The sequence below is a fragment of the Phasianus colchicus genome, chromosome 17, assembly GCF_987193195.1.
Source record: "Phasianus colchicus chromosome 17, bPhaCol1.hap1.1, whole genome shotgun sequence".
NCBI classification, from domain to species: domain Eukaryota; kingdom Metazoa; phylum Chordata; class Aves; order Galliformes; family Phasianidae; genus Phasianus; species Phasianus colchicus.
Window position 1 is genome coordinate 6,360,254 of NC_143452.1, and position 15,409 is coordinate 6,375,662.

Genomic DNA, 15,409 nt, shown 5'->3' on the forward strand with positions numbered 1-15,409 from the left:
TGTCTTTAAATATCAAACTTTGTGTTACTTTCATTTCCATTTGAAAACTAGGGAGTGGAGAAATTCAACAGCCCACAAGTTTTCCTGATTCTTTTATGTTTGTTTTTAATTCCAAGATTTCCTCTGATTTAGTGTTGTTTTGATCTTTTGAAAGAATGTAATGCGAAAACATTGAAATCCTGAAGTACATTTTAAATATTTGAAGGCAAGTGCCTACTGTATTCTTTTCTGGTGATATTTGGAATTCAACCCTAGTGAACATCCTTCTGAAAAATGTATGGAGTAACAGTACATACATGTCTTAAAATGTAACTAAATATGGCTTCCTGTGTGAATGGAACTTAAAATTAGAATGACACTTCTATGAACACAGATCCTTTTCCCAAGGGAAGATTCCACAGCATATATTTATACAGTAGATTAATTCATCCTTAGAATCTGTGCTGATGCTTTGCCAGCAAAGTTGAAAAAGGGACAAGAGCTACTGTGATCCAAGAATGCCAGCTGGGTGTGTGCCCAGAGCTGGGCTTTGTCACACCCAGGCTGGTCAACCATGGCTGAAGATAAAAATCATTAGTATGTATTGACTAATGACTGCTACTGTGGGAGGAGAAGCAAAGGCCTTTGTATTTGAGACTGTAAAGCACTTATTTTATTGAAAAGTGACTCGGGCACTTTGGCCTCTAGCTTACTCAGCAAAAACTTTGGGGAAATTTTTCATACCATCTCCAAAGATAGTTTTGTGGTTTTATTAAACAAAAATTTTCAAGCTCCTTTTATTATGCATTATGCATTCAAAAAGTTGACATTATAAAATCAAAGTCCTTTCATGCCTTGAACTAATTATTGTGCCCTTTTCACTTAAGTATTGCCATGTCATGAAATTCTTTAGCTTAGTATCCTGAAAGGCATAAAAAACCAAGGCCTACCCAAACTAGCTGTGAAACGACTAATGGCTTCAGCTTCCATCATCTGCCCTGTCCTTTAGGAGAACATGACTCAGTGTCTTTTTTGTGACACATCTCTGAAGTTTATGGGACATCATGCATATCCAGTTAGCAGTTAAACATTTTATTACATTTGAATACTAGTATCTCATCCTTGGAGATTCTTATTGTGGAACCTGGATGATGTTACTCCTTTCTAAAATAAATGTTGAGACTTCAGATGTTCAACTAGAATATAAATGTCAGGAGCAAAGCTATTAAATATGAAACATTTGAATGGATAAGCCCAAAACAGAAATAAAAGCAGAAACTCTTCACCACATGCCTTTTATCATCCAAGAAAGGCAGCGTCTGTTGTATGTTCAGGTTGGACAAGCAAAATCTCACCTACCTTTTCCCTGAGCTAATTAGAAAGAAGTCAGATGCTGTTCAGGCTTCTGCTCATAAAATCTCATTTCCAACCTTTGTACAATGCTTTGAAATTCTTCTCTGAAGGAAACTGAGAGCAAATTAAAGCAAAAGTTTCATTTTAGAAACATGTGTGAATATCAGAATGAATCTGATGCTGCTTTCTTACCTGAACAGAAGGGTAATCCTCATTGGCCTTGGTGCTGCATAATTATACATATTTGATATTCTGGTTGCCTGCTCCTGGCTTTAAGGTATTTATTCTGCTCCCACATCACTTCCATGCTGGGCTTAGAGTTTGGAAACTGATTCTGAGTCCACTGGTGCCAAAGATCTTTTTGCTGCTAATTGCAACAGATTTTGCATAAAGCTGAAATAGAAAGTGCTGTTTGTTAGAAACAAGCATTGAAAGTGGTAAAACAATTCCACATTCACAAAGAGGCTCACACAGAATAGGCAGATGCCTGCTCTTTTTTAGTGCTGTGTTTATCTGGGAAGCAAGTATTTGATTATAGACAAGTGAATGATTTATTTAAATATACTTCTGCTTTTAATACAAGGGCATAAAAATTCTATAAATGGCTGAGTATACTGTTATACCAAGGGGCTGCACAAATATATTTCTTTCAACCCTGCAGTTCTGGGGAAAGATAGTAGCACAAAGCATATGAAGTGAGTATGTTTCTAAAGCAAACGCCTAGTGCTTTGCTAGTCCATATGTGCTATTTGCAGTTTCCCATATATCTTTAAAACGCCATTTTTGTTACTTTCTGATTGTGAGAACTTTGTGTGGCAGAGTAATCAGTTCTACTTAAAAGGCACTTATTTCTAGGCTTGCAGTCACAGCCAAAACCTTGTTAGCATACTGTGGGACTGCTTCCTATTGAAAGCTGAAGATTTCTAAGTAGGAATTCGAAATAAAAATGCTAGGAATGCCTATTAAATGTGTTGTGGTTGTAGTACGTATGGTGCATTTTTTTGAAATTGTGTTTTAGTTTTGTTAAAAGCACACAGACTCTGGTAGCATATATTGATTTCGTATTTCCTTTTTCAGTGAAGCTCTAGAGTGATATTCTCTTATGAGTGTAAGTTAACTAGAAACATGAGATGTCCTTACAACCAGTAAAACCCAGTTTAATACGTTTCAGGCACTAAATGAATGTGCAGCTATTGAAACAATGCTGTTTTAAACTTTCGCTTTTCTTTGCTGGTTCTGGACACAGTTGCATTGCTATGCATTTTCCTCATTCATTAACTGATAATGAAAGATATTGTGGGGAATGTAAGATAGTTACAAATAATGTATTTATAAAATACATAGAGCCTTGTTGTGAGGTCTTGGGAGGTATTAATTTGCAGCGGCTGCACAAAGAGGAAAGAATGTAGGAAAGAGCGACAGGCATATTATAATGTCATATTAACATTTGAGAATTGTAGGAAGATGCATTTCACACAGTAGCCTTGAATATCCAAGATCTATATTTCTTTTTCTCTCCTTGCAGGAGTTCATTCTTTCTTTAGTTGAATATTAAATATCAAGAGGCACAAGTTGTGAGCTTTAGGCTGTGATTTTACACTTGCTGCTCTCTTCTTCTGGTGACAGTAGTCACTGATGGAAATGAAGGAGACTAGCTCTGCTTGGGTCATTGTGGTGAAGAATTCCCCGTTTCTGGCCTTTTTGTTCCCTACAATGATGAATTCTGTATAGAATGTTTCCATCACGAGTGCAAAAAGAAAACAGATGTGTTTACATTGTTTCCATGGAGACACAAAGACACAGGCTAAATTCACACTGGCATCAGGGAGAAGATTTCCCTTCCTTTGTCTTCCAGTGATGGGAAATTAGAGGGAGAATATTTGAAGCAAACTAGACAGAATTCTCTGGAGGCTGTTTTTCCCTATTGTCTTTTCAGTCAAAAATTTTGTGCTCCATCAGCGATGATTTCTGAATGCTCTGTCAGATGTTTGTAGTTTTACTAGAAATCCAGTAAGATTTTAAAATGTTCTTACTTTTATGAATGTTTTAAGCAATGACAAACAGGCAAGTCACTACAATGCTTTGTTCTTTGTCTCATAAACACTTGTCATTTCAGTTTATTCAGTGAGCACATGTGATTAGTTGGGAGCATTCAGGAGATGCAGTAGAACCACAGGACATTCCTTCAGTTCCTTCTTTGGAGGTTCACCAACTAGGTTTTCCTATGCATTAATTGGGAAATATTTTTCTATCATAACTTTTGTTCTCTCCTGCTTCTATTTTCATGGATCTTTGCAATCCGCCACGGTGTTTCTCAGAGCAACTGCAGTTTGTCTGTAGCATGCGTATAACAGAATATTGTGTGAATGTTCTGAGACTCATAGCAACTAGGAAAGGAAGAAGCCTCTTCCCTTTTCTGTTCTTTCTCTGAACACCATGACTTGTTTACGAGTGACTCAGAACTGAATATATACATCCTTATAAAGGGATGCAGTTCTTAAAATAAATAATGTGTAACAGAGCAAAGTTTGAGCATGCACAGATACTGTGGTTAATTTTATTCAGTTGCCAAATATATTTTTACAACTCATAGGTGTCCATTCAAGCTATCACTTAAGAATATATTCTCTAAACTAATGATAGTTCCAAAAACTGTTGCCTAGTAGGCAAAATGTTTTTTGTTTTTTTGGTATTTTAGCAGAATTATATTTTAAAATGAAATTAAAATATAAAGAGAGGAACCGTTCTGTGATGGCAAGTTGACTTTCTGGGGGAAAATTATTAAATAAAATGTGGAGATCAGTTTTTAGATTAGGTTTATATTCTGAATACGCATGTCAGTGTGTTTGGTTCAGAAGCCTTACTCAGCCACCTTGAAATAACTAGCTTTTTTGCTTTAAAATAAGTCACTGAACACAACAGCAAAAACACTGACTTGGATGAGTAATCTCATAGCGGAAGTGAACAGCAGAAAACAGAGCAGGTGGTGGGGAAAGAATCCAGAAGCAGGTGTGAGTTGCATGCTTGCTTCACTGTATTTTGTAGCTTACAGTTGTGCTTGAAGGGTGAAAGCCAGAGTAGATCTGTAGCCTAAACTTAGATGTCTCACAAGCCGGTTCTACTCATGCTTGCTTCATTTTCAAGGCAGGTTCATACTTCAGGCCTAATGTGAGTCTAACATGCACAGGGGCAAATACATACCTATTAGAATTTAGTTTATCAGTGTAAAGCTTCAGGATGGCTGCGTTTATGCCATGCAGAGGAATACATGATTATCGTGTAAGTTGTATCTCTGTGAGATTAAATCTTGTGTTACGTCACAAAATATAAAGCAGAATTGTAGATGTTTTGTTCACTGGGTCTGCAGTGAACTGGCAGAGAAACTGCAAAATATTTTAAAAATAAAAATAAAAAATTGCCCATGTAATTGTTCGTTCTTTTAGATCCACCAGTAGAAACTTGTTTATCTAAAAACTCTTGGCAAATCTAATAAGTAATGAATTCACGATGCCTTGCATCCTGTTTCTGTCATTCCAGTCACAGCTCACCCACTTCTTCCTGTGCAGTAGCTCAGTCATCTTATTAATGAGGCACTTCAGCTTTGTGCCATCAGCAGGTTCCATTGTTTCACTCCTCACTCTTGTGATGTGAATGTTAATGAAAATATTAAATGGCCAGTCCAAAACCAGAGCTATTGTGAACACAAATCAAGTGTTTTAGGAAGCTAATTAATCTATTTTAGCTACATTCAGTAGTAATAGTGTCTCAAATGGTTTTTTATTGTCAAAGTTTTGCTAAATTAAGTCTCATGTATTTTCTGCTGCACTTCCTTAGAACATCTGTTACCTTAGGGGAAAGAAAATGCTTTCGTCTGGGTGATCTACTCTTGCTAAATCCACGTTGTATTTTCTCATTCTCGTTGTAGTTCTAATTTTGTTCTATAGCTCAATCCAGAGATTCCTGGGTGAGCCATTCCTAAAAGCAATGTGGATACTGCATTATGATTAATTGTGAACATGCCTCCAGCCATTTTGGAGGTCATAGTTTTGTTTCTGTACAGTCAGACCTCTGAAGTGAGGAAACAAATTGTGTGAGATGATTTGTTCTCTATTTATCTTTGCCCTGGTGAGCGGCCAGTTAGTTGGCTGTTGTTTCTTTCTTCATTCTTACTTCATGTTTCTGCCTGGCAGCTTCAGACCTCAAGCTGGTGCTTACTGGATTTACTTTCATTTCTTGCTTAATCTCCAGGGGAATCTTCTAGCTGGTTCATCTGCTCATCTTGTTATGTTGCAAGAAATGAACTGCTGTGTCTTGTTTCCTTCCAATGTCTTCTGAAGAAATGAGGAAGGTAGCAACACAGTAGTCTGTAACTAAAACTTGGAAACTGCTGTTACAAAAGTATTTCAGGCTTGTACATAACAAGAATAGAAGGACAAGAGAGAATGCTAGCACCATTTTTATCATCTACAGACTAAGCACTTAGAAGTTCTTGTCCTGTGTTGAAGTGAAGGCCAACAACTGTTTCAGGAAGGAGAAACAATACAGCCCATGCTGATGGGTCACTTGAAAACAGGTATCCTTAACTATGGGCTTTTTTGCTGTGCTAGGCTTGCACACTCTGTCCTTGCATTAAATAAGTGATAGAGATCTCAGATAATTAAAATAGCACTGGCATGTGGAGAGCTGCTCTATTGTCTTTGACAATGATTCCTGTGAGGTGGAATCTGGGGAGAGAGATAAAAACAAGGGTTCAAAAGAAAGAGTCAGATAGTCCAGAACCTTGCATAATTTATTCTCTGAAGAAGTTTTTTAAAAAAATTTCTTTTTTTGCTTTTGATGACTAACATACATGAAGACTGTTTTTTACTTCAGTGATCTGAGGCTGAAGTGCAATCCAAATATTCTTTTTGATGTGAAAGACACTTTTCAGTTGTTGTGATTTCATCTGTTGTTTTGAGTGAATGTCCAGGTGTATGCAGTGGGACTTCCTGTAGCTTAAGGATCACGTAAGCAGTGAGATGATCAATTGCCAAAGATAGTGACTGGGTATTAATTGAGAGCTGTATCCTCAGGCAGTGCAGAAACAGTTGGAATTCTGTTTTGTGCCAAGGCAGCCATGTCACTGCTGTTTTGACTTGTGCTTGCTTTTAAAGGTCTGTATTGGATGGAAGATATCGGGCTTCTACTTTTTCATTTAAATCCTTTCTAATGACTGAGCTTAATGGGATTTCATTGACCCAAAAGGTCACTTCTGCATCACGCTTACTGTTTCATGATGTAGTTTACTGCTAGCCATGTTGCATGCATCTATGCTGTACCAGAGTGCTTCCTGTTGGAAAGTAAGTTAACAAGTGACATCTAGTTGAAGAATGAAAATCAAAGTTAGAGGGACTGCAGATCTGTATGAGAGTTTGCAGCAGTTATGTTCAGTCTTCATAGAGAAGCAGGGTGGTGAGGTACTGGATCATGTTGCCCAGAGAAGTGTACATTTGCCACATCAAGAGGGGCCTGATCAGTCTATTCTCTCTAAATCAGAAGGACACCTTTGTTTCCTCTACCTGCTGTTAGCAAGCTGAGGATGAGCTACAAGTAGGAATACTTCCTACTGCACTGCTGGTACTAATAATGTGCTTGCGCTGAAGGCAGTCATCTTAAAGGAACCCATTCTTCCTGAGGAGTGCTGAGCCTTATTCCAATATCCCCAGTTTATTGTGGTTTTTTTTAATGAGAATATAATGTCATTAATTTTGATGAAGTTATGCTTGATCAGCACACTCGTACATGAGATTGCAGAAGTTCCCAGCCTGATGACAGATGTGTGATACTTACCTAGATGTCACAGCTTATTGCTTTCAGCTGTTTACAAAGTGCATATGACTTGGCACTGGGAGCACAAAGGTGCTGCTGTTGGCGCTGATTCTTTGGCTTTTCTCCTGTATAGCTAGCCAGCTAGCATCTCTCAAGTAGGATGATTTTCAAGCTCTGCCTTTCCCTCAGGTCAAAGCAATGCAGTCTCCAGGATGGGGTTAAAAAGTCTCCTCCCTTGAGTCCTAATTATAGTTCTGCAACATCAGGCCAGTAGCTATCAGCTCTGAGGAATGCCAGCTAGAGTTCCCCCTGCTCTAGGCTGTGACTCACAGCTGCCTGCTGCACCTGGTTTAGATGCTGTGCCCCCTCCATTTACTGGGCCACAATCCCAAAGGTCTGTTAATCCTTAAATTAGTCAGGGATACTGGAAAATTTGAGTACCCTGAGAGGAGAGTGGGGAATCTATTTGGATTTCAGTTGGGTGCTCCTGCAGCATGGTAATTACAATTTCACAGTGGTGCAGAGAAGCGAAGAAAACTAAGTTTGGATTTCAGCAAGCATTTGCAGACCTATTTTTTGCTAGCTTGGAAAGTCATTCAACATTTTAAAAGTAAATTAATAATAAAGAGACTATATTTGTATAATGAATTTTCCATGGAGACGATTGCGACAGAGCTTTATCTCCCAGAGGAGGGCAACAAAAGCAGATGTGGGGAATGGAAAGATGTGAAAGATTTAGGAAATATCTCTTCTATTATGATGCCATTTGTTTTCAGAACCACACAAATTATTCTGGCCCAGGTCATAAGAGAGTTTTTAAAGCAAGGGGCATGCAAGTGGGGGTTGAGGCAAGGAATGGGAGAGAATAAAAGTTATGAGTCTGCTGCAGATCTCTCATGAGAATTAATACAAATAACTTTTGATCTAGATGTTACATACCCCTGATTCATATACCTCTGATTTCAGCTGAGGTCAGACACACAAGCAGTTTTGTCTGGGCTGAGCACAAATCTCTTATTCTTTCTCCTTTCTGTAAAATGAGTGAAAGCCCTGCTGTGCAGAGGCACTGGGGATAAACACACTGAAGGCTGTTAATATTTTGTGCAGTGCTGTGAAAGTGGATGTGTTCATCTGCTGTAAACCTGAAGTGATAACTATGACCTTAGCAGTATCAAAATTTTTTAGCATTGTAAATAAACACTTTTGCCAACAGTATTGTGCTCAGGTATCAAGTCTGCTTTAGCCAGAGTTAAGTTCTCTTCTTCTCCATTGCTGTGTGCCAGTGTGGAAAGAAGGAAGAGAAAGTGGCGGTGCTGCTACCAATGGATCGGTGAGATCAGGGAAAGCTTCTGGAGGAATCCTGACCTGAACCAGATCTTTGTGCCTTGTGAAATTCTCCTGGCCTTTGCTCTCAATCTTGATAGGACTATAATATGAGGGGTGAATGGACTAAATTGTTGTTGTACCTCCCTTGCTTTCCAAATGGGCATTTCTCTCTCTTCTGTAACTTTCTTAAAGGTGAGAACAACTTGGCCCCTGTATGGAGTCGAGAAAGGAGGAAACTTCAGACTGACTTCATCTGCATGTGCTGAAGAATTTTTTGAGCTGCAAAACTTTCTCTGTGCATGTGTGTTGTATCAACGCTAGGTGGTAAAAGGCTGGATAGCATGAGGTAAGTGTTTGGAGAGCTAGTTGACATCCTGAAAATTACCAGAGACCTTCTCTTGAAACCACTTGTACCCTTGTGCAGGGCTGATAATCATGTTAGTTACCTAAAAGCCATTTGCAGTGCCTGTGAACATGACTCTCATGTGAGCTCTGTCAGCTCTATTGTGGGTTACACAGACAAGGCCACATTCCTCACCTCTGAGCTGGTACTTTGCAGCCCTGAGGGATGGGGCAGGTGGAAGCTTGCCTGGAGGTGGAGGTGGATGAATGAGGAGGTGGGAGAGACTTGTTCTTCAGCAGGAGTGGTACTATTTCAAACACTTGTTCAGATAAGCAAAGAATTGGAAGAAAGTTTTATGATTTTTTGTGCCCTTTTGGGAAATGCTGTAGAATTGTTTTCAACAATACTCCTATTTTGAAGTGTTTGATACAATGGAGCTGTTTTTTTTTAAATAAAATAATAATTCAACATGCTCCTATTTCACATCAAATTCCTGCAGATTCTCAGTTACATCTCTGTAACCGTAAACTTTCAGTAAATCTTTGTTTAGACTGGTTCCATAACAGAAGTCTTGCCTGAAACTCACAGGGTGAAAATATACGTGCAAAAGAAAGTGAAATTATTCTTAAATGGATAAATACATCAAATTAGCAGAACTTTACGTTGATGTTTGAAATACCCTGTTTCATGCATTTCCTTTAAGAAATATGTTTAATGTGTGAAATTAACAGCAGCCAGGACACAGATGTAAGGTGTTCCTTTCCTGAGGAATCTGTGGCTGCTTGTGTACAAGAGTCAGTTGCTTTTTGGATGTCAGTGGTGACTGTTCTCACTGTCATGCTGTACATACAGCTGAGTGTGATCTTAAGGAGTGGGCTCTTTAAGGTCAGTGCTTTCTTAACTTTGTTTATGGTTATGTTTGATTTCATAAAATAACACTAAGTAATTCTGCAAAGCCAATCAGTCATCTTAGCTGCAACTGTGTCTGGAGTAAATTACAAATCCTCTGTTCAACCTGCCACAGAAGTATTTTGATTAAATCTGCACCATCAGGGGTGTCAGTAGTCTTGGGGAGGAGAAAGCCACCAGCATTTGACTATAATTGGCAGCTTCAACAGAAAGGCAATGGGCTAAATGGGCTACCCAGGGTAAATTCCCTTCTCACCTGAAATACCTGTGCTTTTGGGGAGTGACTGAGGCCCTCTAGCAGGGGATTCCACGTGGGTTATAACAAGCACAGCACAGGCAGGAACTTGTGTTATGTGGATAAACAGATCTTAAGAGCTCCAGGGCTGTTAGTCCAGCATCTTATAAAACACATATAGGTCTGATCTAAGTCCCAGGGAAACAGATAGGAATCATTCAGTTCATTTTTTAGATCAGGTTCAATTTCCACAGGCTGCATGTTTTACATCTCTCCCCCAAATCCAGTGTGTTATTCATCAATTTTAAAAAGCTAGTGTTTATGTTGGTAAATACAATACAATAGCGTTCTGTTCTTCAAGGTGCTGAAAGCCCTGAAGGGCCCCTTCTGAGTGGTGAGGTTTCACAGTGTTCTGGAGGGTTGAGCCTGACAGAATACAAGATGCAAGCTTTTTTTTTTTTTTTTTTTGGAAAAGAGAAGATACTATGTGAAGATGCATCTTCTCTCCTTGTTCCACCCTGCCTCCCCCCCTTGCCCTATAAAATACTGATAATAATAGCTGCATGTCAGAATGTTTCTTAAAGTAATTTCATTTTGCATTGCTTTATAGTAACTTGGCTTTGGTACAAGGTTTTTATTTCCAGTATGTAAACTTCTATGAGGTTTGCTGTAGTCTGGTGCTGCATTTGGTTTTTCCGTTCTTTTCCCCTTTGCTTAGACTCCCTGTACTTTTTTCCTGAAAAAGTGAAGGCAATGAAAGTCATGTGTTGGTCGCTTAAAAAGGTTCCCTAACTTCACAATATGAAACTTTTCTGCACTCCAAATTTTGGCTTTGTCCTTAAAAAACAAACCACATAACCCACATGAAAGCATATGTGCTTAAGTAGAAACATGTTGGAGGAAAGTTTACAAGTAGTAAATCCTTTCTGTGCCCATCTTGACAGTGTGCCCAGGCCACCCATTTCATGTTTAAGTAATCATTTTAAGTGAAACATGTGACGTATTTCCAGCTTTTGAAAGCCATTACTTTACCTGGCATTGGTCAGGAGAAATGGCAGGAATAAACTGTCTAAACAGTTCACCAAAGAAGGCAGTCTGTGTGGCAGAGTTCTCTTGTTTCAGAAGGCTGTTCATTATGCCTGTAAGTCTCAAATGGCCAAGTAGTTAGTGACCTCCCTGATTCTTTTTCCTTCATTTATTTTCTTGGCTTCTTCATAATGAGCAATAGCTAGGGGCGTTAGTGAACACATTTTGCCTAATTATGAACTGTTCCAAGCAGTGTGGATTGGAAAGTTCTGCTCTTGCCTACAGTGCTTTTGGAAAAGACTGGTTAGAGAAAAAAGGGGAGCACACATAGTGGGAAGTCTGTCAAAGAAAGACACACTGTTAATCAAATAGAGGAAGCAGAAATTGAGAGAAGTACAAAGGAAACTTCTGCAAAGCATTGCAAATTTAAACACAGTGAGCCTACAAGCCATATCTATAGCAGGTAAATATTATAATCGTATTTGGACAGATGGGGGAACCACGGTTAAATCACAAAGGGATAGTTGGTGCTAAAACTCCAAGCTCTGTAGCAACAAGATCACGGATGTCCATTTGTCTAGCTCTGTCTGTGAGGTAAGCTATCCAGGTGGAAATCGGTTCTAACCATGAACTTGCTGTCTTGCAACACAGTGCTTTAATTAATAACCTTGGCCTCTGTTAGTTATGTCTGTGTGGCTTCTTTTTCAGTCTGCTCATGTTTAGTTGGTATCTTAGCCAAGTAGGATTTACACTCCAGTGTCTGCAGAGGGTTTTGCAGGCGTGTTTAGCTAGGTTGCCTAAGCATCTGCCTAGCATCCTAATTAATAAAAAATTCCAGTTAACCTTCCTTCTGGCCTCTATTATTAGATGCTCCTGGAGCAGGATTTGTATGTTCTTTGTGAACATGAGGGAAGCCTCCCATTTGAATGAGATCCTCAATTCTGAAAGCTGTTGTGAGTGATCTGAAAATGAGAACAGCTCAGGTTTTCTAAGCCTTTCCAAAGGAGTTGGTGTAGCTGGGAATTCTACCTTCTCACCAAGTAACTGTGAGCTAGTGTGGTTACTTGGGCGTTAGACAGTGTAAGGTATTAGAAGCCTTAGGGAACTCTGTATGCCACACTTGGCCTGTGCTCAGACAAGAAGGCTATAATCAGTTCATTCTAGCTTCGTTTTTTAGATGAGATACTTAAAGCTGAAATTAGGTATTATTGAGAATAGTGATCTCAAAGTGCCTGCACCCAGTGCATAGCTGAGGATGCAGCACTGTACGATCTGTTACTGTTCCCAAGAAGATCTTGAAGGATGTCACACTGTGATGTCTTGAACTCCAGAGACTGATATACGTTTCTTGCTTCTATTAAAAATCAGTTGCTCAAGTCCAATCTAGCAGTTGCCTCATAGATGTCATCTTTTTCCCCCAAACATAATAATTTAACTTACATTGATATGGATGATTTACTTTGTTATATATTCATAGCTAAGTTAGGCTGCTCTGTTTACTACTGTTGTATGCATGAAAATGTGTTAAATTGATAGAAGCGAGAAAAGGTGCTCATGGTAATTTTTTCTATTGATAAGACTGGAATATAAGAATATACTGGTCTGTGTTAATACATAGCTCATAGAGTAAGCCTGATAAGTAGAAAACTTTTCAGAGAGGATTTACTTGCTTTTCTTTGTGTGTTAACTCCTAAGAGGGGAATTTCTTCCTGTGTGATATTTCTACTTAAGTGGGAACCATTTTTTTCTGTAACTGTTAATATGTTACTGCAAATGTGATTCTAGGCATCTAACTTCATTCTCTTTTCCATCCAGAACAAATCAGTATTTGGAATTTGTAAGATCTTTCTAACAGACTCAAGTTTTGCAACTTGCAAACAAAGGTTTTAGGTTCAAGTATCTATTAAAATGCTGTAAAGCTTTTGTGAAACTTTAACAATATGACATGCTGAGGTTTATGCATTCTTCCTCTACTCAGAGGAATTTTACTTCTGCTGTGATAGAACACCAGATTGCTATTCTAACGACATGTGGTCGTGCACTTATTTGGGAGTGCTTCTAAAATCTGCTTTTTTTTCCTTTTCTTTTAGAGATCTCATTAAAGTATCGTGTACCTCCCCTCAGCTAGCTCATATCAGTTAAGTGTTCTGTGGTCCTTAAGGACAAAGTAAGTTGTACAAGCATGCAGTTTTGGTGGTGGTAAGGGCATGCAGATTGGCGAAGGGGAGAAGGCTGCATGCAGTCTGTGGAATAATCTTTTCTTAAATTAAAGAGAAACGTAAGCCCTGCTAGTGCTGCCAAACTGAAAGAATTTTTGACAATCGACTTCAAGTTGACTGCAACTGTTGCAGTGTTTATATACTCCTCACTTTCAAACAAGAGATTGTATTTTTATATGAGGTTTATTTTTCAAATTGGGGATCTCAGCTATAGTTCATGTGAGAGTACAGTGTTCTAATTCTAATAAAGCTAGGAAGAAGAGGTCTTACCTTAAGAGAGGAAAATTGGTCATTACCGGTACGACATCAAATGAAACTGTACAGTTTAATGTGCCACCCACCTTATAGCACTTAGCTGTTTAGCAGATTACTATGATTCCATGGGCTCTAGTTGATTGCTTCTGCAGTAACAGCAATGGACATAACTGCACTTAATGACAGTGTCAGTACACTAACTACTTTTTTTTTCCTTCTGGCTGCTCGCTAATGACATTTGTGGGGGCTAGGGCATTGCAGAGATATGGTACTTAGCAAGTTACTAAGGTTTTTGTTATTTAACACAGAAAGCATTATCAGGAAATAGTGGAGAAGAGATGAAATCTGTTGAAATTTGACAACAAAAAGAAAGTAATTCTTCTATCCGGTTTAGTCACCTAAACAATGGCCTTTGAAATTCACCAGCAACTGCTGGAGTTTACTTTCACTCTTCCCAGGAAGTAAATGATACACATATATTTTGAACAACTGACCTACAGAGAGGCCATTACTTCTACAGACAGTTTCAGCTTGTCTTATTCTCATGGCTACAAAGACCCAAAGAAAACAGATTACACTTTATTGGCTCTAGCGATCTATGGCATCTCAGTTCTAAGACAACCGTGGGAGCAGGTCTCAAGGTTAACCAAGAGTAAATAGAAGCTATATATATTTATTTCTGCTGAATTCAGGAGAGTAGTTCTTTTAAAAATGAATACATAAATCCAAACTGACTTATGGTGAAACTTGCCTTGTCATCATTAACTTCTCTTGCCATCTACTGTTCCCTTGAACTTGGCTATTTCTCCCACTAACAGTGTGATGGCATCTGTTTATTGTTACACAATGGCCTGTGATTCTTTTCCAGTTTTAGCCAATTGTTTAATGAAATTAACATTTTGTAATTCACACTTCACTTGTCTCCATCAAAACATTTAAATCAAGTTGAAATAGATTTTTAAATGCCTAACTGATTTTCTCATTACACTCAAAGGATGAATCTGGATGCAGCTGGTACTCTAATTAACAGTATGTTCTCAGAGACGCAGTTTATTAGATATGCTATGTCAGTATCTTTTTTCTGATGTTTGCACAGAAAAAACATTAGATGTATTTCTAAAGATTTGAAATATGAAAAACTCTTCAGAATTCCAGTGTAACCTAATTTAACAGAATATTATCTGTGGTGTTTGGAACAGACCTCATGCAGACAGTGAGTTTGCACTCTGTTTATGAAGATAAGCAGATACCGGTAGCCAGAGGGTTGCAAACTAAGAAGTTATTCATATCCTGTTGTATTCTAGGGATCACTTACTCTGCTGGTAAAGTTTGCCTTTCAACTTGTAAAGGTTAAATTTATTATTTAACAATTACTATTCAAGGAAGAAAAGGGAGGAGGAGAACTGCTTTTCTGTTTAATTCAAAAATTGCTGCTTTGATCTTTCGTTCTCAACATATTTGCTTCATATTATTGTAGAAACGTCTGTAGTTCTTATACATTTTCTATCACCCTTTTTTTTCCATTCTGTCCTTTCATGCATTTTATATAAGGACTTTGTATGACACCTGTAGGCTTTTGTGTACTATTCACTGAATCTCCAGATCACCCAGAATTTAATTCTAAAGTGTACTTTTTCTACCACTATTACATTAGTTCTTACTGCTCTCCTATAGTAAGAGCCACCAGCCCACATTTTACTGCACAAATGGTTTCATTATTTTACTAAGACTACTTACTGAGTAAGATACTGTTGGTATAAGTAAAGCTATGCCTGTGCTGTGACCAACATTTGACTGCAGCTCTGAATGGCTTACTCAATCCAGTTCTAAAGTGGTAGGTAACAGTATTGCTTATACACAATGACTGTTAAGAATTTACCCAGCAGCTCAGCTGACTGCACAGCAATGCTTGTAGCAGATGAGCTCCTTGTTAGGTACAGTATGTGCAGTGACATC

The 15,409-nt window shown here is 38.4% G+C and overlaps 1 long non-coding RNA gene across 4 annotated transcripts in view; it reads left to right on the forward strand.

The window, feature by feature from the left end:
- Positions 1–15,409, forward strand: part of LOC149915616 (uncharacterized) — a 131,744-nt gene that overhangs the window by 43,776 nt on the left and 72,559 nt on the right. For 3 of the 4 annotated variants that reach the window (XR_016471956.1, XR_016471959.1, XR_016471958.1), the window contains exon 3: positions 8,659–8,812. The exons of the other annotated variant lie outside the window; for it this stretch is intronic. This is a non-coding gene — a long non-coding RNA (uncharacterized LOC149915616). The remainder of the gene's footprint in view (positions 1–8,658; positions 8,813–15,409) is intronic. 4 annotated transcript variants of the gene reach the window in all.